Here is a 23,530-nt window from a genome sequence, read left to right as displayed (position 1 = left end):
CAGATATATAAAATTGACTTTTAGTTGTCCTAATGAGCACATTGTTAAATTCTTTCTCAGTCTGTTTTCTCATTTGAAACATATTCACAGGCCTTTGAAAAACAGGGCCAGTGTGATAGACTAGAGTGCTTGATATAAAAAGCAAAACTCTAATTGAAACCAGAATGTAGAGCTGAGAAACCAAATGAATTTGACCCCACTGTTATTTTTGGACTGATAAATTCAAATTAGGTGTTATTTCTGTATACTTCTATGTGAAGATATTAAAATAATAGATGTTAGTAATGATTAATAAGTCATTAAGAACTTGGCTGCCACCATATGTTTAATTAAAGGTTGTTTCTTCATTAGCAAAGTGAAAGGTATTTTGATGAGCATTGTCACTGCCATTGTACACGTACACACATTTTTCTTTTTTCTTTTGAATATTGTCAGTGGTTTACAACATAAGAGGCCACTGGAAGCTACTGGTATTGCTGTATGATTTGTCCGGAAAGTGTTACTCATTTCAATCATGTAAAAAGTCTTATACTATGTGTTTCATTAAATTGTGATGACACACAAGGACAGCATTCTATAGTTAATCAGTACATGTTTAATACCACCTGGAGTATAATTGGTGACAATGCAGATGCACCTTGCTAAAAGTATCAGTAGAAATTAGGTGAGGAATGGGGAGTGTTGAGGAATGCTGTTAAGGGAGCAATGGTCTCTATCTGTTGATGTCCTAGAAAAAGCAAAAATTTCTTTTGATAAAAAAGAATTGTGTTGTGTGTATATATATATATATATATATATATATATATATATATATATATATGTCTGTGTGTGTGTGTGTGTGTGTGTGTGTGTGTGCGCGCGCGCTTGTGTGTGTTGTGTGGATTGAGGAAGGGAGATTACTGTCTAGATTTTGGGAATTTATTTAAATTGTTGCTGAGAGCTCAGGTAGTTAAAGCATAATGAAGCCAAGATTGTTTGAGATTTCCTAAAGGACAGTGCCCTTGATATTATTGGCACCTTGAGTTCAATGATTTCTATACTATGGTGCTCAGCATCATTAAATTAGAAAAAAAAGAATATCATCAGTTTAATTATTAAATCAAATAGTGTACTCAAACAATTGAGTTTATGAAGAGAAAAAAGTAGGTCAAATTTCTTTTCTCTAGAACTCTTCGGGAATTATTATCCAGTGTTATGGGTCCTATTATGCAATTAATTGGTTTTCCTTTTTTATACAACCTCAGGTCAATTTTTACTGTTATATGGAAGAACTTTGATGTGACTTTTAATTTTCAAATTGTCTCCCAATTTTCATGATATTTCATAATTGCGATATTTTCTTAGGTGGTTGTAATGAATATACTGTTGTGTGACCAGTATTGATAAAGATTTGGTGAATTTTACAGGTATCCTGTTGGTATAGTCAGATTTTTAAGTGGGACCAGATAAATCAGTTTAAAAAAGGAGTCTTTGAATAAATCTAGTTTTCACAATGCAATGGCTATTCAAGTCCTGCTGGTTCATCACTAATTTTATTAACCCATCTGTTCAGAAGTAATATTATTCTATAGTGACTAGCAGAGCAAAACTAGAATTGTATAATATAAAATAAGAATATTGATTCTTCTAAGTAGTGATGTGTTTTAACTTAGTTTGAAATTATTACCAAAGATAGTGAGACTCTTGAGACAGTATGAAATATACTAACTAGAAGAATAGATAGTGAGTTAGAAGATAGATTAGATTTCTGAACAATTTTATCCTTAAAAAATGTGTTTCAGGGGATTTTTCCCCTTTTAGATGGTGCAAATTCATTTAATTCCCCTTCTATTTATATTCAACAAACCCATTCCATTTAGCTTCCAATTTTTTGTATGTCTTCCTATTGAAATTCAGCTCTTCATGCATTCTGACCTTTTCAAGAAAGCCAGCTTCATTGTGAATTGTGGTGCTTTAGAAAGGTAAACACAGGCAGTACTTGTTATTCAATGAGTTTGGATTTAGCAAGTCATTGTCAATAGGTTAATCCTTTTGTACAGACAGTCTCTTTGGCTAAGAGGCATCTTAAACAAATAAAGGTTTTACCAAAATGCTAATTTCTAAGTCCTTCTGTCAGTTGTCAAAGAATAAATCTCAGCAGAGGTCTTAAAAATTGGTTATTTCTAGTTTATATTCATTTCCCATCTAGCAGAGTTTCAAAAGAACTTCAGTATACATAAGTCTAGGCAGAGACTATTTGTAACTTAGCTAAAAAATAAGCATTAAAACTTTTGACTTTCATTCAATCTTTCCTTCTTCCCATTATTAGGTTATGAGTTTGTGTTTTGTTTTGGCAAGGCCATTTAATACTAAGACCAATATTTTCTTTGTTATCTTATGCAAAATGAAAAAAAATATTTTACTAACCAAACATAATGAATTTGATTCTGATTTTACAAGTTCAAAATAAGTATTTTCACTTGAGACTCTACATTCAAGATACATCGTGGTCATATAATAAGCAACTAGGGGAGTCTTCAGGCCTCTGGGGCAGTTTCCTGAAGGAACACTTCTAATAAGTAGTAACATAAAGATGACTCAAAATTCAGCATTTTTACTAACTTCAGCACCTAGCTGCCTACCCTAAGGGGAAGTGAGAGGCACATGGGGAATTCAGTAGCCTTCATCCATTACTCATTCTGCTGATGAAACAGCATTTTCGAAACTATAAATCTTCAAGAGAAATCTTGATGACCACTTACTGAGTATGTTATATAGAGGGTTCCTACTTTTTGTTTTTTTTTTAAAAAAGAATTATATTAAAGACCCTCTAATGTCCATTTCTGAAACCAAGATTTTTTTTATAAACTTTATAACAAAAGATACTTTAAATAGACTGCACTGGTATATTATGATTGCTGCAATTTCAAAAAACTAAAAATCTAAGTATAAGAATCTGTCTTGATAGAACCAATATGTTCAGGAGGAGTTTCTTATACAAATGAAAGCATAGGTCCTTCAGAAAAAATTAAACTATCATCTTGTAAATGTGTGAAATTGGATGATGAAGACTGTGAGGAATATGTGAGTGTGTTTGACTTCCACAAGCATGTGAAGGGGGATTGTTAGTTTACATTACAAAAACTAGGTTCTGCCTTTATTGGTGCCTGTGGACAGGTAGGTGAGTGTAAGACAAAAAAAACTTAGCCTCATTCTCATCAAAACCTGAGATTACATCAGATCTGCCCTATATTGTTCTAGGTTAACATAGGGTCTACATCCTTCTCATTTGGGCATGCTCAAGGAGATTACTATTCTCTTTTCTTGCTCATTAGTATAATGAGCAGGGTGGAGAAAATATATGGGGGTGAATGTATCAGATTGTGACCCCAGCCAGTGATTGGCACGAAGGAGGAGTAACAAGCCTTTCAAAGTGCATTTAAGACTTACCATTTCCAGGATTTGACACCCCTCTTCACTTGAGAAAAGTGACCCTTTTGTTAAGATACCTTAATAAAAGTCATTTTAATCACTCTGGCCTAAGTATCTACAAACCATTTCTAACAAAGACCCTGAATGAACTGTGAAAACTTGAACTTATAAGTCATGGAGGGGGAACCAAGATGGCAGTGGCAAAGCCAAGGTGACAGAGAGAAGCCATGAACTTCCTTGAACTCTTCCTAGCTTCCCTTAGAAACACTACTAACTAAGCCTCTAAATAGATTCTAATGTGACAGAAACTACAAAAACACAGAATGGACTGATTTTCTAGCTTGAGATAACTTGGAGTGGCTTCTGAAAAGTTTTGTCTCACTTTAGTAAAAGGAGGAGTATCGCCCAGAACAGGCAGGTATGGAGAGCCAGCAGAAGGCTCTTAACCACAGTACAGATCAGTAACCATGGCCCTAGGCCTTGAAAGGCCTTCATGCTCAGAGTAGAAAGTTAAAGTGCAAGCAGCAGAACCCTAGCAGAGCCAGCACACCCAAGCCAGCAACTCCAGTGCAGTGGGGAAGCAGCTAGTACCCAAGGCCCCAGCTAAGGGAAAATCAGTGAACAGGCCTCTGACTTCCAGTTCAAGAAGCTCAGGAGAGTGCCCACCTGTAACCAAGGAGTAGAGCTCAACTTGAAAAATCACAAACTAGGCTAAAAAGAAGTAAAAACCATAAAAAATGCACTAACAATAGAAGATCAGAATACCATCTCAGAAGAGGACATTAGAAAAAGGCCTACATGTGAAGCCTCAGAGGGAAAATGAAAAGGTCTGAAACCCAAAATGTCTTTTTGGAAAAACTAAAAAAGGATTTTAAAAATCGCTTAACAACATGGAAAAGGAAGAACAAAAATTGACTGGAGAAAATAACCCCTATAAAAATATCATTGGCCAAATGGACAAGAAAACAACTCTTTAAAAGTAGAATTGGGAAAATGGAAAAAAAGAAAATAATTCCTTTAAAATAGAATTGCCCAGATGAAAAAGGAGATGCAAAAGCTAACTGATGAAATCAATTCCTTATAAATTAGAATTGGGAATGGAAGCCAATGACTCTTTGAGACATCAAGAATCTGTCAAGCAAAATTTTTAAATGATGAAAAAATAGAATAATATGTAAAATGCATCATTGAAAAAAACAATAGGCCTGGAAAATCCATCTAAGAAGATAATTTAAGAATTATTGGACTACTTGAAAACTATGACCAAAAAAAGAACCTGAATAATATCTTTCAGGAATTCATCAAGTAAAACTACCTTGATACCTCAGGGTAAAATAGTCATTGAAAGAATTCACCAATCACTTCCTGAAAAGGATCCCTAAAAGGAATATTGTAGTCAAATTTCAGAATTATCAGGTCAAAGAGAAAATATTGTAGACAGAATAAAACAAACAATTCAAACGTAAAGGAACCATAATCAGGAATATATAGGACTTGGTCACTTCAGCATTAAAGGATCATAGGAACATGATATTCTAGAGGGCAACTGCCTGCAAAATATAGCATTCTCTTTAAGGGGAAAAGATAGACATTCAATGAAATGGACAACTTTCAAACTTTCCAAATGAAAAAATCAGAGCTGAAAAGAAAATTCATTCTTTAAATACAACAATCAAGAAATAAATAAAAAGGTAAACAAGTAAGAAAAACATGTTATCCAATAAGATTGAATTGTTGGAAGATGATTCTTTTAACTCAAGGGAATGTTTTCTCTATAAGGAGGAGTATATTTAGGGGGTGTGGGTCTAAATTAATTTTGATGTGATATAAAAAAATTAAGGCATGAAAAAATTATCACACAAGGTAAAAAGGAATGGAAGAGAAAGAATAGAGGAAATTACATTGCATAAAGAGGTGCAAAGAACCTATTACAGTAGAGGAAAGAGGGGTGAGGGTGAACATTTCATGAATCTTAATCTCATAAGATTCATCTCAAAGAGGAAATAGTATACACACTCAGTTGCATTTAGAAATTTATCTTAAGGAAGAATAGTAAAGATCATTACATGAAATAAATCTTGCACTACAGGGAATTAGAAAGAAAAGGGAGAAGTAAGAGGGGAAAGGAAAGGGAAAGGGGCTGATAAAAGGGAGGGCAGATTGATTTAGGTGATGGTCAGAAGCAAAACTCTGGTTAAGAAGGTTAGTGTTAAAGGAAAGAGAAAAGTACAAACAAAGGGAAAATAGGTTGGATCATAATACAGTATTAGTAATCATAACCAAGAATGTGAATTGAATGAACTCTGAGAAAATGGAAATGGGGAGCAGAGTCAATTAAATACCAGAATCCTACAATATATTGTTTAGCAGAAACACATTTGAAGGGCAAAGTCCACATGGAGTAAAGGTAAAAGACTGGAGCAGAATATATTATGCTTTAGCAGAAGTACAAAAATTGAAAATAAAAACAGGGGAAGCAGTCCTGATCTCAGGCAAAACAAAAAGAAAAATAGCTCTAATTAAAAGAGATGAGGGAAACCATATTTTCCTAATAGGTACTGTAGAGAGTAATGTCAGTACTAAATATTTATGCCCTGAGTATTACAGCACCCAAATTCTTAAAGGAGAAGCAAATTAGTTACAGGAAGAAATAGACAGAAACACTGTACTGGTGGGGACTTCAACCTTCCTCTCTCAGAATTAGAGAAATCTCTCCACAAAGTAAACAATAAATACATGAAGGAGATTAATAGAATTGTCAAAAAACTTAGGTATGATAGATCTCTGGAGAAAATTGAATGGGGATACAAAGGATTATACCTTTTTCTCAGCAGTTCATGGAACTCACACAAAAGTTGACCATTTATTAAGGTATAAAAATATCACAAATTCAAAATGACACAAATATGAAATGCATTTTTCTCAGTTCATGTTACAGTAAAAATTGCATGTAAGGGGGTAGGTAGGTAGCACAGTGGATAGAGCACTGGCCCTGGAGTCAAGAGGGCCTGAGTTCAAATGTGGTCTCAGACACTTAATAATTGCCTAGCTGTGTGACCTTGGACAAGTCACTTAATCTCATTGCCTTAAATAAAAAAAAATTTTAAAAATTGCATGTAAGAAAAGATCATGAAAAGATAGGATAAAAATAATTTTGAAGAATGATTGGGTCAAGCAACATATCAATAGAAATAATAATTTAATGGAAGACAATGACAATGAGACAATATACCAAAACTTATAAATTTCATGCAAATCAGTTTTTAGGTGAAATTTTGTATCTCTAAATGCTTAAATTAGTAAAATAGAGAAAAAGGAGGTCAATAAATTGGGCATGAAAGTAAAACTATTTAGAAAAAGATCAAATTAAAAATCAAATTAGGAATTCTGAATATCAAAGAGATTAATAAAACTGAAAGTAAGACAACTATTAAATTAATAAATAAAACTAAGTTGATTCTAGGAAGAAGAAACACAATAAGATAGGTAAGACTTTTGATTAATTTGAATACAAGAAAGAAGAAAATCAAATTACCTGTATAAAAAATAAAAAGATGAGTCCGTCAACAATGAGGAAGAAATTAAAGTAATAGTTCTGTTCTGTTATGGCCAACTGTATGCCAATAAATGTTACAATTTAAGTGAAAATATATGAATATCCAAAAAGCCCATCTCAGAAAAAAAAGTGGACAAACCTGTAATGAACTCCCTAAGAAGAAATCTCTAGGGTCAAATGGATTCACAGGTCAATTCTACCAATATTTTAAAAAACAATTCACTCCAATTCTATATAAAATAATTGGAAAAAAAGAGGCAGAGTCCTGCCAAAATCCTTTTCTGGTGTTATAAACCAGAAAGAGTCAAATCAGAAAGAAAATTATAGACCAATTTCCCTAATGAATATTGATGCATTAATTGATGCTGAATGAGATGAGCAGAACCAGAATATTATACACCTTAACAGCAACATAGGGGTAATGATCCACCTTAATGGACTTGCTCAGTCAAACAGGGAAATAATCAGGGACAATTTTGTTGGTATCTGTGTTGGAGAATACCACCTGTATCCAGAAAAAGAATTGTTGAGTTTAAACAAAGACCAAAGATCATTACCTTCAAATTAAAAAAAAAAAAGAGTTGTCTTATGTACTACATAATTTTGCTATCTCTAATATTTTATTTTTCCTCAAGGATATATTTTTGTTCTCTCAACATATTCAATTTTGATCAATGCATGGAAACAGTGTAAAGATTATCAGATGCCTTCTGTTGGTGGGGGAGGGGAGAGGGAAGGGGGGTAATTGTAAAATTCAAAACCTTACAAAGAAGAATAGGTAGAAACCACAATTGCATATACTTGTATAAAAAATATTTATATAATAAAAAATATTAGAAAAGAGATTACAGCAACTCTTCACTAGGGTGATATACTATCATCAATATGCTCATCAACTGCCAAGACAAACTCAGGTTCTGTGTGAACACAATTATAACACACTTCATACAAATAAAGTCAGAAGTAAACAATTGGAGAACTGCCAGTAGCTCTTGGATAGGCAGAACTAATGTAATAAAAATGACAATTCTACCTAAATTAAATTACTTAAGGGTACAGAGATTATGGGATGGGGTAGTCAGATACAAAACATTTTGGAGGAAGGACAAAATGAAAAGAGAATAGAATAAATGTTGGTGGGGGAAAATAAGATGGAGGGGCATACAGTTAGCAATAGTAACCGTGGGGAAAATATTGAAATGAAATTTCTCTGATTAAGACCTCATTTTTCAGAGAATTGGGTCAAATTTATTAAAAACAAGAGCTATTCCCCAATTAATAAAGGACAAAAAACTGAACAGTTTTCAGATGAAGTTATCATATGCTATCTATGAACATAATGAAAAAGTCCTAGCTTATTATTTATTGGAGAAATGCAAATTAGAATAATTCTGAGGTACTCCTTTATACCTATTGAATTAGCTAATAGGACAGAAAAAGAAAATAAATGTTGGAGGGGATGAACATGATACATTAATGCATTGTTGAAAGAGTAGCAAAATGATTCAACAGTTCTGCAGAGCAATTTGGAACCAATAAAATTATTCCTACCCTTTAACATAGCAATGCCACTACCAGATTTATATTCCAGAACAGATGAAAAATGGGAAGGAAAGGACCTATATGTATGAGGATATGTAGAGCAACTCTTTTTTGGTGGCAAGGAATGGGAAATTGAGGGAATGCTCATCAGTTGGGGAATGTCTTAACAAATTGTGGTATGTGATTAAGATGAAATGATGAGCAGGATGCTCTCAGTAAAAAACTTAAATGAGCAGATGCAATGGGAAATGTACTATATCCCAAGTAATGGCAACATTATAGGATGATCAGCTGTGAATGACTTAATTTTTCTTAGCAATTTTGCAATCCAAGAGAATTCTGAATGACTTATGATATAGAATATACATCACAAAGAGAGCTGATGGTGTTTGAATACAGATTGAGCCACACTTGCGTTTTGCTCTGCTTTTTCTGGAGGTTCCTTTTATTTTTTAGAGGAGGGGTTTATGTTTACTTTTATATCATGACTATTTTGTTAATTTTTTTCATGACTACACATTTTTAGCCTATGTCAAATTACTTGCTTTCTCGATGAGGAAGAGTACAGTGGGATAAAGGAAGAGAATTCAGAACTCAAAGTTTAAAAAATGAATGTTATTTTATATGTTACTATTGTACATAACTGGGTTAAAATTATGTATTCACTAATATACCAATCAAATTACCAAAAAATACTATAGCATTAGAAAAAAGTCACAAAATTAATTTAGGGGCACAAAAGGTCAAGATTGTGAATAGATGTACAACATGAAAACAAAGTAAAGACTGACAGATTGCTCTCCATGGGGGAGTGGGGGGAGGGAAGTAAGATTGGGGGGAAAATTATAAACCTCAAATAATATCTTTAATAAAAAAACAAGAATATGGATGGAATTAATGGGAAAAAATACCAAGGAAGGTGGTCTAGTCATACCACATCAAAGACTACATTATATTGTAGCTCTCAAAACTGTTTGGTACAGGCTAAGGATAGAGTGGTGGATCAGTGAAACACCTTAGGTTCACAGAACACAATAGTAATAACTATACTCATCTACTATATGAAAAATCCAGAGATCCAAATTCTGCGATAAGAATTCATAATCTGACAAAAACTGCCAGGAAATCTGGAAAATAGTAAAGCAGAAACTAGGCATAGGCTATTATCTCATGCGCTATACTATAATACGATCTAAATTAATATGATATTTAGTCATAAAGGCTAATATCATAAACCAGTTAGAAGAACAATGAATAGTTTATCTGTCAGACCTATAGAGAGGGGAGGTGTTTATGACCAAACAAGTAATAGATTACACCATAAAATGTTAAATGGATTGTTTGGCTACATTAAGTTAAAAAAAGTTTTTGCACAAGCAAAACCCATGTAATTAAGATTAGAAGGAATGCAGAAAGATGGGGGGGATTTCTTTAGCTAATATTTCTGATAAAATTCTTATTCTAAAATAAATAGAGAGCTGAGTCAAATTTCTAAAAATATAAGCAGCTCCACAATTGCTAAATGGTCAAAATTTTCAAATATGAACAGCCAGTTTTCAGATGAAAAAATTAAAGTTATCTATAGCCCTATAAAAAAGTTCTAAAGTTACTACTAGTTAGAGAAATGCAAATTGAAACAATTCTGAAATATCTCATACCTATCGTATTGGCAAAAATGACAAAAAAGGAAAATGATCAATGTTAGAGTGGATGTGAGAAAACTGAGACACTAATATATTATTGGTGGAATTGTGAATTACTCTCCAGTCTGGAGAGTAATGTGGAACTGTGGCTAAAGTGCAATAAGGCTGTGCATACTCTTTCATCCAGCAATACCACTACTAGATCTGTATCCCAGAGAAATCATAAAAGGGGGGAAATCCACATGTACAAAATATCTATGGAACCTCTTTTTGAAGTGAAAAAGAATTGGAAAAATATAGGGATGTTCATCATCTGGAAAATGACTGAACAAATTGTGGTATGTGAATTTTATGGAGTTCTCTTGTTCTGTAAGAAATCATGAGCAGGTGGACTTCAGGAAAGTCTTAAAAGATTTTCATGAATTGATGCTGAGTGAAGTGAAGAGAACCAGTAGAACACTGTCCACACTAAAAACAACACTGTATGATACTCAACTCTGAAAGACTTAGCTCTTCTCAGCTGTACAATGATCAAAGACAATTCTGAAAAACTTGTGATAGAAAATGTCATTCACATCCAAAGAAAGAACTATGGAATCTGAATGTAGATCAGTGCATACTATTTTCACTTTAAAAATTTTACCTTTTGTTTTTTTTTCTCATGATTTCTTTTCTCTCATTTTGTTCTGATTCTTCTTTCACAACATGATGAATAGAAATATATTTACCATAATTGTACTTGTACTTGTAATTGTACTCATTATCAAGGTGAGGGAGGAGGGAAAGGAGTATATAAAAAATGGAGAGCTCAAAAAGATGATTGTTGAAAGCTATCTTTGCATTTAATTGGAAAAAATAAAATAACAATTTAATAAGAGATATAACAGTTAAAAAAGAGAAAATAAATCATGAGCAGATAAATTCCAGGAAAACCTGGACATACTTAAACTGATACATTATGCACATTAATGGTAAAGTTGTGTGAAGATAAACTACCATAGACTTTAGCTCCTTTCAGCAGTTCAGGGAAAAAAGACAATTCTAAGAGAGACTTGTGATGGAAAATGCCATCCACATCCAGAGAAAAAATTATGGACTCTGAATACAGACCAAAGCATTTTTTTCACTTTTTATTCCTTGTTTGATTTTTCTTTTTTTTTTTCTCATGCATTTTCCCTTTTGTTCAGATTCTTCCTTCACAGCATGACAAATACAGAAATATGTTAAACATGATTGTGTTTGTACACGTGTAACTTATATCAGATTATCCTCTATGATAGGGAGGGGAATCAAAAGGAGGTGACAGAAAAAAGTGGGACTCAAAATCTTTCAAAAAATAAATGTTTTGGGGCAGAGCCAAGCTGGCAGCATGAACGCAACATTTCCTGGGAACACCATCCCTCAAAATCTCCAAAGGTCATCAGATTATGACTCTAGCCAAAATTTAGAGGGGCAGAACCCACAGAAAGCCTGGGTGATACGTTTTCCCAATCCAAAATAACTTAGAAGCTCTGTGGGAAACGTCTGCTTCATTAGGACCAGGGGTTGGAAAAAAGTTCCGGCCCCAGTGCAGTCCAGCACAGCCCAGCCCAAGGATCACTGAGAACAGCTTGAAGGGGACAGTGAGAGAACTCTGCTGCACCAGAATGAGTGTGCTGTGACAAGCACCAACCTCAAAGCAGCCCTGCAATGAGAACTTGCAGCAGGAATCTGAGGAAACCAGCCTGCACCTCCAGAGCACAGCCCACAGATGGTAAGGGGGCCAGGGGAGATTCCATAAAACTCTTTGCTCTCCCTGGGACACGACTCTGCTGTTTGCCCACAATCAGATCCAGGTTGCAATTTGTTCTTCCATACTAAGTTAGCAGGGATCCTCCTCACAGCTCCAAGGCAGAGGGGAATGCCTGTGGCCATCTACATATCAAAGCATAGGCAAGAGAGCATAAGACCTTGGAGGAATAAAGGTCCCTGTAGGGTGTCCCCAAAATCTCCAAAGCCTTGGAAGTGCTGTAAATTATTCTTGGGCTGAGGAAATGAGTAAAAAATAGAAAAAGAAGAATCTGACTATAGAAAATAACTTTGGTCTCATGAAAGATCAAAACACATACTCCTATAAGTACAAAATCAGAGTTTCTGTATCCAAAGCCTCAAAGAGAAATAGAAAATGGCCTCAGAATATGGATGAGCTCAAAAAAAAAGACTTTGAAAAGCAATTAAGGGAGGTGAAGGAAAAATTGGGAGGAGAAATGATAGCAATGGAGCTAAATCATGAAAACTGAATCTGCAGCTTTGTCAAAAAATATTGAAAAAATAATGTTAAAAACCAGTTTAGGCCAAATGGAAAAAAACAAAACAAAAGACAAATGAGGAGAAGCATGCATTAAAAAGCAGAATTGGCCAGGTGAAAAAGGAGATAAAAAAAACTGAAGAAAATAACTCCTTCACATGAAGAATAGAACTAAAGGAAACTGACAACTTTGCGAGAAATCAGGAAGAAATAAAACTCTTCCAAAAAAGTCAAAAATTAGAAGAAAATGTGAAATAGCTCACTGTAAAAACAACCGACCTCAGAAACAGATCCAGAAGAAATAATTTAAAATCATTGGGCTAAATGAAATTCATGACCAGAAAAAGATGCTAGACTTCATTTTTCAAGAAATAATACAGCAGAATTGCCCTGAGATCCTAGAAGCAGAGGGTAAAATAGAAATTGAGAGAATTCACTGATCACCTCCTGAAATAGATCTCCAAATAAAAACTTGCAGGAATATTATAGTCAAATTCCCAAACTCCCAAGTTAAAGAGAAAAAAAAACTAAAAGTTTCCAGAAACCAATAATTCAACTACTGTGGCTCCATAGTCAAGATTATTTAGCATCTGGCACATCTACATTCAGAGCTCATAGGGACTGGAATATGATATTCCTGAAGGCAAAAAGTTCTTGGTTTACAACCAAGAATCAACTACCCAGAAAAACTGAATATCCTGTTTCAGGGGAAAAGATGGACTTTCAAAGAAACAGGGGACTTTCAAACTTTCGTGTTGAAACAACCAGAGCTGAACAGAAAGTTTGATCTTCAAGTACAAAACTGGTGAACCATAGAGGGAGTGAAAGAGAAGGACTAACTACAAGGAACTTAATGATATTGAACTGTGTGTATTCCTGCATGGGAAGAAGATACTGATAACTCATATGAACTTTCTCTTTTATAAGAGCTGTTAGAAGGGGCATATACAGACAGGGTACAGGAAGTAGTGGAATATAATGGTAAAATGTAGTAAAAAGATGGAGCCAATGGGTCATAAAGAGAAGTACTGGGTGAAAGAGAAAGGAGAGGAAGAGGGAGCCAAAATATTTCACATAAGAGTCAGTAAAAAGCTTTTTTCAGTGGAGTGGAATGGGGGAAGGCAAGGGGGAATGAGTGAACCTTCATTCTCATTAGAAATGGCTCAGAGAGGAAATAACATACATACTTAATAGGGTATAGAAATCTATCTTACCCTAGAGAAAAATGAGAAGAAAGGGATGGGATAAGGGGGAATGTTGGGAGAGAAGAGGGGAATAGGTGATAGATGAGAGGGAAGATTGTGGGAGTGAATATTCCCAGGAATGAGGAGAAGAATGCATTAAAAAATGCACACTTTTTGACAGGGACAGGATGAAAGGAGAGAGAGAGAGAATAGAATAAATGAGAGTGGGGAGGAATAGAGAGGAAGGAAATACAGCTAGTAATAGCAACTGTGGGAAAAATATTGAAGCAATTTCTCTGAAGGACTTATGCTAAAGAAGGAAGCTCACCCCAGAGACAGAGCTACTGGAATCTGAACATAGACTGAAGTACATTTTTTTCTCTATCTCACTATTCTCGAGGTTTCTCATCTTCTTTGGTGGGAGGGTTTATGTTTACTCTTATAACAAAATTATTGTAATAATATAAAATAAACAAAACAAAAATATAGAAAGCAGGAGGGATGGGAATTCAGGGAACCCTGGAAGGATTTGCATGAACTGATGCTGAGCAAGATGAGCAGAACCAGAAGAACATTGTACATCCTAACAGCATCATGGGGTTGATGATCAACTTTAATGAACTTGCTCATTCCATCAGTGCAACAATCAGGCACAATTTTTGGATATCTGTGATGGAGAATACCATCTGTATCCAGAGAAAGAATTGTGGAGTTCCTACAAAGACCAAAGACTATTACATTTAATTTAAAAAAATTATCTTATTATGTAATTTTGCTTTCTCTTATACTTTATTTTTTTTCCTTCTCTCTGATCGCATTCAACTTGGATCAATGTGTAGCAGGGAAACAATGTAAAGACTAGCAGATTGCCTTCTGTGGGGGTTCGGGGAAGGAAGTGAGATTAGGGGAAAAATTGTAAAATTCAAAATAAATAAATTGAAAATAAAAAAATTGAAAACTGGCTGTATATTGTCATTGAAAAATATCAAATTTAGAATAAATTACAAAAAGAATTCACTCACTTGGAAAAAATATGTCATCAAGATAATTTGACAAAATGGTTAGAGTTGATAAGTCTGAGTTTTTCACCTTCTTCTTCAGGTTTCTTTCATTTTTATTAACTTTCCTAGTTCTTTGAAACCATAGTTATTTTTATCTTTGCTCTTTGTGCCCATTGAATCAGCAAGAACTAAAAATGTCATATGCAAATGTTGTGGGAAATAACAAAGAAGTAAAAGACCATTGTCATGTATTGACGATGAACCCCTTTCCTAGGTTGACACAGATAATGGAAGCTTAACAATGATTTCATATAATATTTAAAATAAAGTTTTTGAACTGGGAGGAACTAGGTGGCCTTTCAGTCCAATTCAAACGTGCATAGTTAGTATAAAGTAGTATATAATAGGCTAAACCTGGGGTTGAGTAAGTGTAAGTTCAATTCCTGCCTCTGACAGCATGGTAGTTGGGTGACTATGGTCAGAAAAGTCATTTAAAGTCTTGGGCTGGTTAGCTCATCTGAAAAATGGGGATAATAACATTTACAGTAATTGCCTCTCAAGATTTTTGTGTAGCTCAAATGAAAATCTATGTAAAATGTGTTATGAGAATTTTTAAAAATTTTTCTTTATTCAGTTTTGTCTTTTGGGGCTCAGTACTATTGCTCTTTGAAATTTCACTAATTGAAATCTGTCTCCTGTTAATAATAGATTTATCTGTATAAAATCTAACTCATGGAATGGCAATATTAAAGTTTATCTTTTTGACTTCTTGATGTAAACCAAAAGAAAGGAAAAAAAGAAATATATCCTTTACAAAAATTTCAAACCTTTCCAATGGGATTTAACTAATTTTATTTGTAAAATGACTCTTTTTGGTTACCTTTGTGTCATGTATATTTTTCCAACTCAATCAGCCTATTGTGAATTCTTTACATGTAGTCTTGTAATATTATTTTTTGCAGAATCATATTTTAAATGTGTAACTTTGTTTTCAGAATCAGTCTAATTCAGTTTGTTTAACCTTAATGACTTTGTAGGAAGCTTGAGATAATGATTCTATTTGGCTATGCCTGGGTGACCTTTATGGTCTAAAAGGGCGTAAAATTGTTGTAAACTAAAAATTTATTTCTTTGTCTCACTGATGTAATTTTTTTCTCCATAAAAAGCTTGGTCTGAACCCCAGTCAGGGTTCAAGGTAATTTTTCTGAATCCAAAATTTTGAGTTCTGTAATTTCTGTACTTTGATGCTATTATCTGGCAGCATTTACCTGTTACATGAACTTACTTTTCCCCAAAAGATGTTTTACAAACTAGAGGAATAATGTCAAACTCATATAGAAATGAATCCCTGTGGACAACACAGTGACTTAGAAAACTGCAAATTAATATTACCTCTTTTATTGCATTTTTATTTATTTTATTAAATGTTTCCTGATTACATTTTATTCTAGTTTCAGGCAACACTTAGGAGTGTTGTATGTCAATTATCATAACTTGAAAGATCATAAAGAATAGGAAAGATGCTAAAGGTTGTTGCTCCAATTTTCAAAAAACTGAAGAGTATGTAAGTTGCATATTATAAACTAGTGAGTTTAACTTGCAAAATCCTAGAACATAGGACTACCAAAGGAATAGTTTGCAAGCATATAGAAAAGGAAGCAATGATCATAAAGAACTAGTATGGATCTACCTTAGCAACTGGTCGTGCCCAATCACTTGCCTTTGTTTTTGTTAAGAAATGAGACCAGACTGTTCCAAGAACCTCTTAGTTGAATTTGGCTTCCAACCACTTTTTAGTCTTTCTGCCTTATAGCTGCCAATATGACCTTCCTAAAACCCAAGTCTGACCATATCAAGAACCTTCAATGACTCACTAGCATTGTTTTCCTATATTCTGCCACAGATGCAGAAATCCCTAATTATTGCATTGTCAAGACTAAATCTGCCTCTATGCAATTTCTATAAATGAATAGTTGAAAATGCATTTATTGCATTTATTGTACACCTTCTAGACACCAGACTCTTTTGACACAAATCCAGTTGTGAACCCGTTGTTCTATACTCTGGGGTCAACCATGAAGTTGAATCTCTCTTCAACCCAACAACCTTTCAAATACTTCTTAATAGATATCATTACTGCTCTTGAATCTACTCTAGGTTAAGATTCCTAGGTCCTTCCACCAGTTTTCTTGTTCTATAGCAGTTTTTTTTTCTGCCAAGGGCCATTTGAATATTTATAACATCATTCACAGGATATATTTGGTCAAATATTTAATTAATTCACCCCTAAGAAGCTACTAGATTTATTGAATTTCAAATATCACCTGAGATTGCCTTGGTGACCTCAGACCAATGAGACCTGTTGCCCAGAGGTTCCCTGTCCCTGTGCTATGATTTGATCCATTTCACAGTTTTATTCTTGATATTAAAAATTCCTTGAAATATTTCAACTTAAAATTATTTTTGAACAAATTTGTTTTTAGTCTTCTGAGCAGATATTTTTCATGTCTCTAAAGGCAAAGATCATGGTTCCTTTTATTCTATTATCCTATCTAAAAGTTAGCATTCAATAAATGTTTGTTAATGAATTGCTTCAATTAATGGTTCAGCTGCAACTGTCCCTTTAATTATATTACAAAACCCATTTGCATGCTAGCATTTGTTATTTTGTTTAAGGAATATTGTTGATGCCTAAATGCTAAATCATCATAGCAAATTTGGGAGGGAATTACATAAATTCCCTTAGGAGCCATAGTGTACCTGTCATAGCACAATATCAGCTAGATAAATTTCATTAAATTAAAAAAAAGGATCACAGTGGTACCAGTTGGTGCAAGTTTTACAATGCATTTTGATGTTTCTGAAAGATACTTTTATGCTAGAAGAGAGGTTTACAATAGAAGTCCTAGTGGTAGTAGTTGTTATACTTTTAAGGGAATTTACTCAGTGTATTTATGACAAGGATAATGCTTATGTTCTGTGATTCAAGACAAAAGAACTGGTCTCAGATCTTTATTTCCAACACAAACTCTCTCTGAACCTTTAGTTCTACTTTTCCAGCTACTTGGATTAGAGATGTAATTAGGGCTCTTTGTCCCAGGGTGCCAGTGTGAGAAGAAAGGAAGGACTTCTTCTTCTGTGTTAGAAGGGTGTCAGACCAGCATCTAATGCATCAAGGGTCCTTCACAACTGCTGCACCACATATAGCAAACCTCTTTTGCCCCTCACAAGATGATGACCCTTATGACCATGCTGTCCCTCTTTTGTAGTTTTACTGTCTGATACCCAACTTCTATAGGAGCACATTCATCAAACTCCGTGAGAGGAGACAACCCCTCTAAAAGAATCTCTTTATCCAAAAATTGCTCCCATATTCCCTAAAATAAACAAATGGGTGGGGGGGGCAAGTGAAAGAATTCTTCTGTTGAACTTGGACCTGAGTGGCTATGAGGAAGCTAAGGATGATATTTGTGAATAAAGTCAGTCAGTTTGAATAATTCCTTTGAACTAATGGCAGGGTTCTTGTTTACTTTTTCTTTTTTTTTGAGGTGATGACATAATAAGGCATGAAGAGGGTGAAGATTCAAGTTTGGGGCAATAGTTGTGAATTTTTGCATTAGTCTAGCTAAGAGATAATGGAACCTGGGTTAAAGTGAATTAACTTTGCTCTTAATTAATAAGACAAATAAGGAACATTACACGATTTTGAGGGGATATCCAAGTAAAAATGACATAGTTATTTGCCAATGCATGTCAAAAGAGATCAGGACTTCAGATGTAGTATAATGGAAAGGCATTGAATTTGAAGTTAGAGGTCCCGTGTTTCCTGCTATTGCTAGCTGCATGATATAGGGTCTGTTACTTATCCTCTCAGAATCTTAGTTTTCAGTTTTCCGACAGGACCCGGCTTTGGCTTCCCCAATAGGGAAATGGCCAGGGCCAGTCCTGGAGCCCTAGGGCCATTGCTGCTAAGGAGCCCGAGCTAACAAAGCTGGAGGGAGACCATGTTATCCAGCAGTAACTGGCTGTCCGGGTTGAACGTGGTGCTGGTGATGGCCTATGGGAGCTTGGTATTTGTGCTGCTGTTCATTTTTGTGAAGAGGCAGATCATACACTTTGCTATGAAGTCTCGAAGAGGTCCTCATGTCCCTGTGGGACACAGTGCTCCCAAGGATCTGAAGGAAGAGATTGACATCCGACTATCCAAGGTCCAGGATGTAAAGTATGAACCCCAGCTTCTTGAAGAAAATGATGCCAGATTTTTGCAGCTGGAGACACCAGGAAATCAACATTGCTACAACTACTTGTACAGAATGAAAGCATTGGATGCCATTCGTGCCTCTGGTAAGGGTTACTCAGAGATACCATTCCATTCAGAAGGCCCGCATCCTCATTCTCTGATGGGCAAGAATTTCCGCTCCTATCTGCTGGAGCTTTGAAACACAAGTACCCCCTTCAAGGGTGTCTGCAAAGATCTCACTGATACCTTGCTAGATGGCTATGAAACAGCTCGATATGGAACTGGTGTCTTTGGCCAGACTGAATATCTACACCATCAGGAAGCACTGAGTGAACTAGCTGCTGCTGTCAAAGCTCGAGGTGGAAGTTCCCAGCAACAGCACCAGTCAGCAGCTAAGGATCTAACGCAGTCTCCTGAAGTTTCCTCCCCAACAACTATCCATGTCACTTATCTGCCCTCCAGCCAGAAGAGTAAAAGAGCTAAGCAATTCCTAGAGCTGAAGAGTTTTAAGGATAACTACAACACCCTAAAGAGCACTCTCTGACTGAATTTGGGGATAGCCATAGTCAATATGGTTCTACTATGAGATTCCAGTCTTAGTACCCAGGGATTTCTCCAGGGCAGGAGACAGCAGTATTATCGTTATTATGCTCAGAATTTTTTGAAATGTGTTCCTGGAAATCCTTCCTTAGCTTATCCCTCTATCTGTTGTAGAACTTGAAGTTCCATGAGGCCCTCGGGAATCTCCCTCTCCAAAAGCATTTTTATGGAGTTGAATCCACATATTTTTCTTCTGTCTGTGTCACTTCCTCCTTACCCATTTTATTATTGATCATGATTATTTTTTGACCTCTCCCAAAAGCAGATTTATGCTAAATAGGTTAGTGGGGGTAGGAGAGGGGGCACTTATGTTGAAAGTGGAAACCATATCTTACCTACTTGGATGGGGACTCTAGCCCATGGACATATTATTTAAAGCTTTGTGTTGTGTTTAGTGTACTGCCTTGCAATCAAGATGAGACTTAGAGGAACTGATGGGATATAGCCACTAATTCCATATTCCTCTTCCCCTGCCTCTCCAAGAAGTCACTGTACTAGTCTTTCTTTATAAAATGGTTATTTAATAAAACAGCCGAAAAAAATTAAAAAGTATCTTAGTTTTCTCTTTTGTAAAATAAGGTATTTAGCCTGCCTAGAATAATAGGGAGCATTTATATAGCTCTTTTGTCTTCAGGACTTTGTACTAACTAGCTGCCTAATCTAGATAAACTATAAAGTTATAAACAGTTTAGATCCTTTGATTTCTTCCACACACATAGTTTCCTGACATGTAGGTGAAGCGAAAAAAATGTAAGTTTGCCAAGGTAGAAAGAATAAAATACAAATCTTTGAGGAAATATATGTTACAAAAATGAGATACAGAAGAGACAGTAGGAATGGTCAAAGAGAGAAGTGACCCAGGAAAGTTCAGTGTCACAGAAAACACAGGAAAAGATAACATTAAGAATGTCACAGGGTCTGTTATCATTATGAACTTGGAAAGGCTGCTTGTACTTTAGAGACAGCCAGGAAGAATGAATTCATTCTTGTGCCATTGTCCTTATATTGGTCCACTATATTTGAATTTTTCTGTTCTTCAAAGTCAAACAGCCTTCTTCCTCAGCTTTTACCCTCATATTCACTAAATAAAATCTGATGTATTGCTTTATTTTGAAGGACCTTATGCTGAAGACTTTAGAATAACAAGGACAAAAAAGAAATAAGAAAGTTCAGAAGGAAAAAAGTAGTTTTTTTTAAAGAATTAACTTTATTGGGGCGGCTAGGTGGTGCAGTAGATAGAGCACTGGCACTGGAGTCAGGAGTACCTGGGTTCAAATCTGGTCTCAGACACTTAATAATTACCTAGCTGTGTGGCCTTAGGAAAGGCACTTAACCCCATTTGCCTTACAAAAACCTAAAAAAAAGAATTAGCTTTATTTACTGAGATCCATTGGTAATTTCATTATAGTCCAAATGAGACTGAAAATAAGCTTTTAAAATATATTTTAGATATGTATGAATAATTATATACATAGAAAAGAATGTACACATGGACACATATGTTAACAATGCCTATAATTCCATGAAATTTGGCTAAAACCCTCTACTTTTCTGGGAACAAATCAACTGCATTTTATGCTTATTTTACTATATATGGGAGAAGAGGATTAGGGATGTGGAGTTAGCATTGATCTTATATTGCCTAATGATTTCCTCCAAAATTCATGTTTAATTTTTATCTGAGGGACATGAATCTCTCCTAACTGCTATACTCAAACTGCCAATTTGTAAAAATGTTCTTGGAAGGTACAATATCTCTTAAAAGATCAGTCATTTTTCTTTAATTCATCTTTACCAAATACTATAACTTTAAAACAAGCCATTTGCACAATGTGATTGAATCATCCCAATCTTTGGAATAAAACTGGTTTTATGACTAGCATGGGATATTAGGATTACCCCCATAGTATTCTTTCCATATGCCCTTTTTGATCTGTTCATCAAAATTCTTGCATTTTTATATAGCAATATAATTTCATGGTCTTCTAAAAGGTTCTCACAAGAATATTAATTGAATCACAGAATAAGCAGAGTTTCACTGTTATTATAGATGAAACAAAAACAGTAAGCTTAGTCTGTCCTCCAAAACTGTTTAAAATGTAAGTAGCTAGGGCAAATAGTTATAAAATGAATACAAGTAACATAGCACATAATTTTTCTTTAGAAAAAAGATTTCTAAAATTTACTTTACTCTTAGTGAAGACAGATTACATGGTACAATGGCATGCAGAGTATGACAAGACTGTGTTTGTTATTGTTTCCTTCCTTTGGAACCACAACAGAGGAGTTGTTCCAAATATCTGTATTCATGGTGAGGACCACTAAGCTTGATGGAGATGCCAGAAATTAGTTTGAAGATCCAAGTTTTAAACCTATAATAGTGCTAAGTTTTTCTTTCCATTTTCAAGGATGACCTTTTTGCATAGACAAGATCTGCACATCTTAAAAAATAGTTATTTGTCTTGTGTATTCATCTTCCTAAAGGCAAGGAGGGGTAAAGACTTGGTGATTACCATATTCCCAATTTCTTTTTTGTAGCTAATCTCTAAATTGCTGATTTAAAAGAATCTAAATGAAAAACTCCACTTTTTCCTGCTTACTGCTTTCTACTATGCCATACTGCTATAGGCTTGATTCAGAATCTTTTGGAGCAATATCTATTTTTTATTGTAGTTAATTTTCTTCATTCCTTTTTCTTCTAACTTTTGAAATACAAAAGTAGTTAGTATACATTCTCATATATGATTTTCTTTGCTGGTCAAGTCAATAGACATTAATGTTTGTTCTGATCATTGCTGGGCTAGATGTTGTGCTATTTATAAAAGAGGTAGAATACAGGGTACCTTCCCTTAAATGTTTTTGTTTTAACTAGGAAGGATATGCATGTGTTTTATTATTAAAAGACAATTTATAGCAACATATAACAGACCAAGTTCATTTTGTTTTTCAATCGCATCTGACTTTTCAAGATCCTGTAGATCACAGGATGCCAGGTCCTTTTATCCTCCCTTGTCTCTTGAAGTTTGTCCAATTTCATATTGTTTCCATAATAGATACATCCATCTCATCCTCTGCCTTTCCTTTTGCTTTTGTCTTCAGTCTCTTCTAACATCAGGATCTTTTTGAATGAGTCCTGTCTTCTTATTAAATGGCCCAAGTATTTAAGCTTCAGCTTCAATATTTCATTGAATAACCTTAATTAATTTCTTTAAGTACTGAGTGATTATTTCCTTGCTGTGCAAATGACTTATCAAAAGTTTTCTTCAGCACATTGATTCAGAAGCATTAATTCTATAGCACTCAACTTTCCTTTAGCTGAACTCTCACACCCATGCATTCCAACTGGAAAAAACCAAAACTTTGATTAGATGGACCTTTGTCTACAAGGTGATATCTCTGTTTTTTTAGTTTGCTGTCCAGATTTTCCTTAGCTTTCATTCCAAAGAGCAAGTGCTGTTTTTTTTTTTTGTTAATTTCATGGACACAGTGCTATCCGCAGTGATGTTTGAACTCAAAAATATAGAATCTGACGCTGTTTCCACTTACTTTTCTTTTCCAGGAAGGGATGGGATCATTTGCCAAGATCTTACTTTTTCTTGTCTGTTTTTATGTTAAGATTTCAGCAAGCCTTGACAATCTCCTTTCATCTCAATAAAGAGGTTTCTTAATTCTTCTTCGTTTTCTGCCATCAGAGTGGTATCAGCTGTAAATCTGATATTGTTGATATTTTTCCCAGCAACCTTTTTTCTAGCTTGTGACTCATTCAACCTGGCAATTAACATATAAATTAAATAATATAACTGAATATAATGTTATATAAATAAGTTAAATAAGGTGAAAATATAAAGCCTTGTCATCCTCTTTTCCCAGTCTTAAACCAGTTGTTCCATGTGTGGTTCTAGCTGTTTCTTCTTGACCCACATACAGCTCCTTAGATGATCTGGTTGTCCCATTTCTTTGAGGATTTGCCCCATTTTATTGTTCATTATTTATTTATTTATTTGTTTGTTTGGTTATTTAGAGAACCATTTAATGTGATCTGAACATAGCTGCATGTGCTTTAGGC

At 34.7% G+C, this 23,530-nt stretch overlaps 1 protein-coding gene and 1 pseudogene across 3 annotated transcripts in view; both read left to right on the top strand.

The window, feature by feature from the left end:
- TENM1 (teneurin transmembrane protein 1) overlaps positions 1-23,530 on the top strand; it is a 1,637,812-nt gene that overhangs the window by 482,469 nt on the left and 1,131,813 nt on the right. The gene's annotated exons all lie outside the window — the stretch shown is intronic.
- Positions 18,562-19,695, top strand: LOC141499880 (protein C1orf43 homolog pseudogene; annotated as a pseudogene).

The sequence above is a fragment of the Macrotis lagotis genome, chromosome X, assembly GCF_037893015.1.
Source record: "Macrotis lagotis isolate mMagLag1 chromosome X, bilby.v1.9.chrom.fasta, whole genome shotgun sequence".
Lineage (NCBI taxonomy): Eukaryota > Metazoa > Chordata > Mammalia > Peramelemorphia > Peramelidae > Macrotis > Macrotis lagotis.
This window is presented reverse-complemented; position numbering and strand designations above follow the sequence as displayed.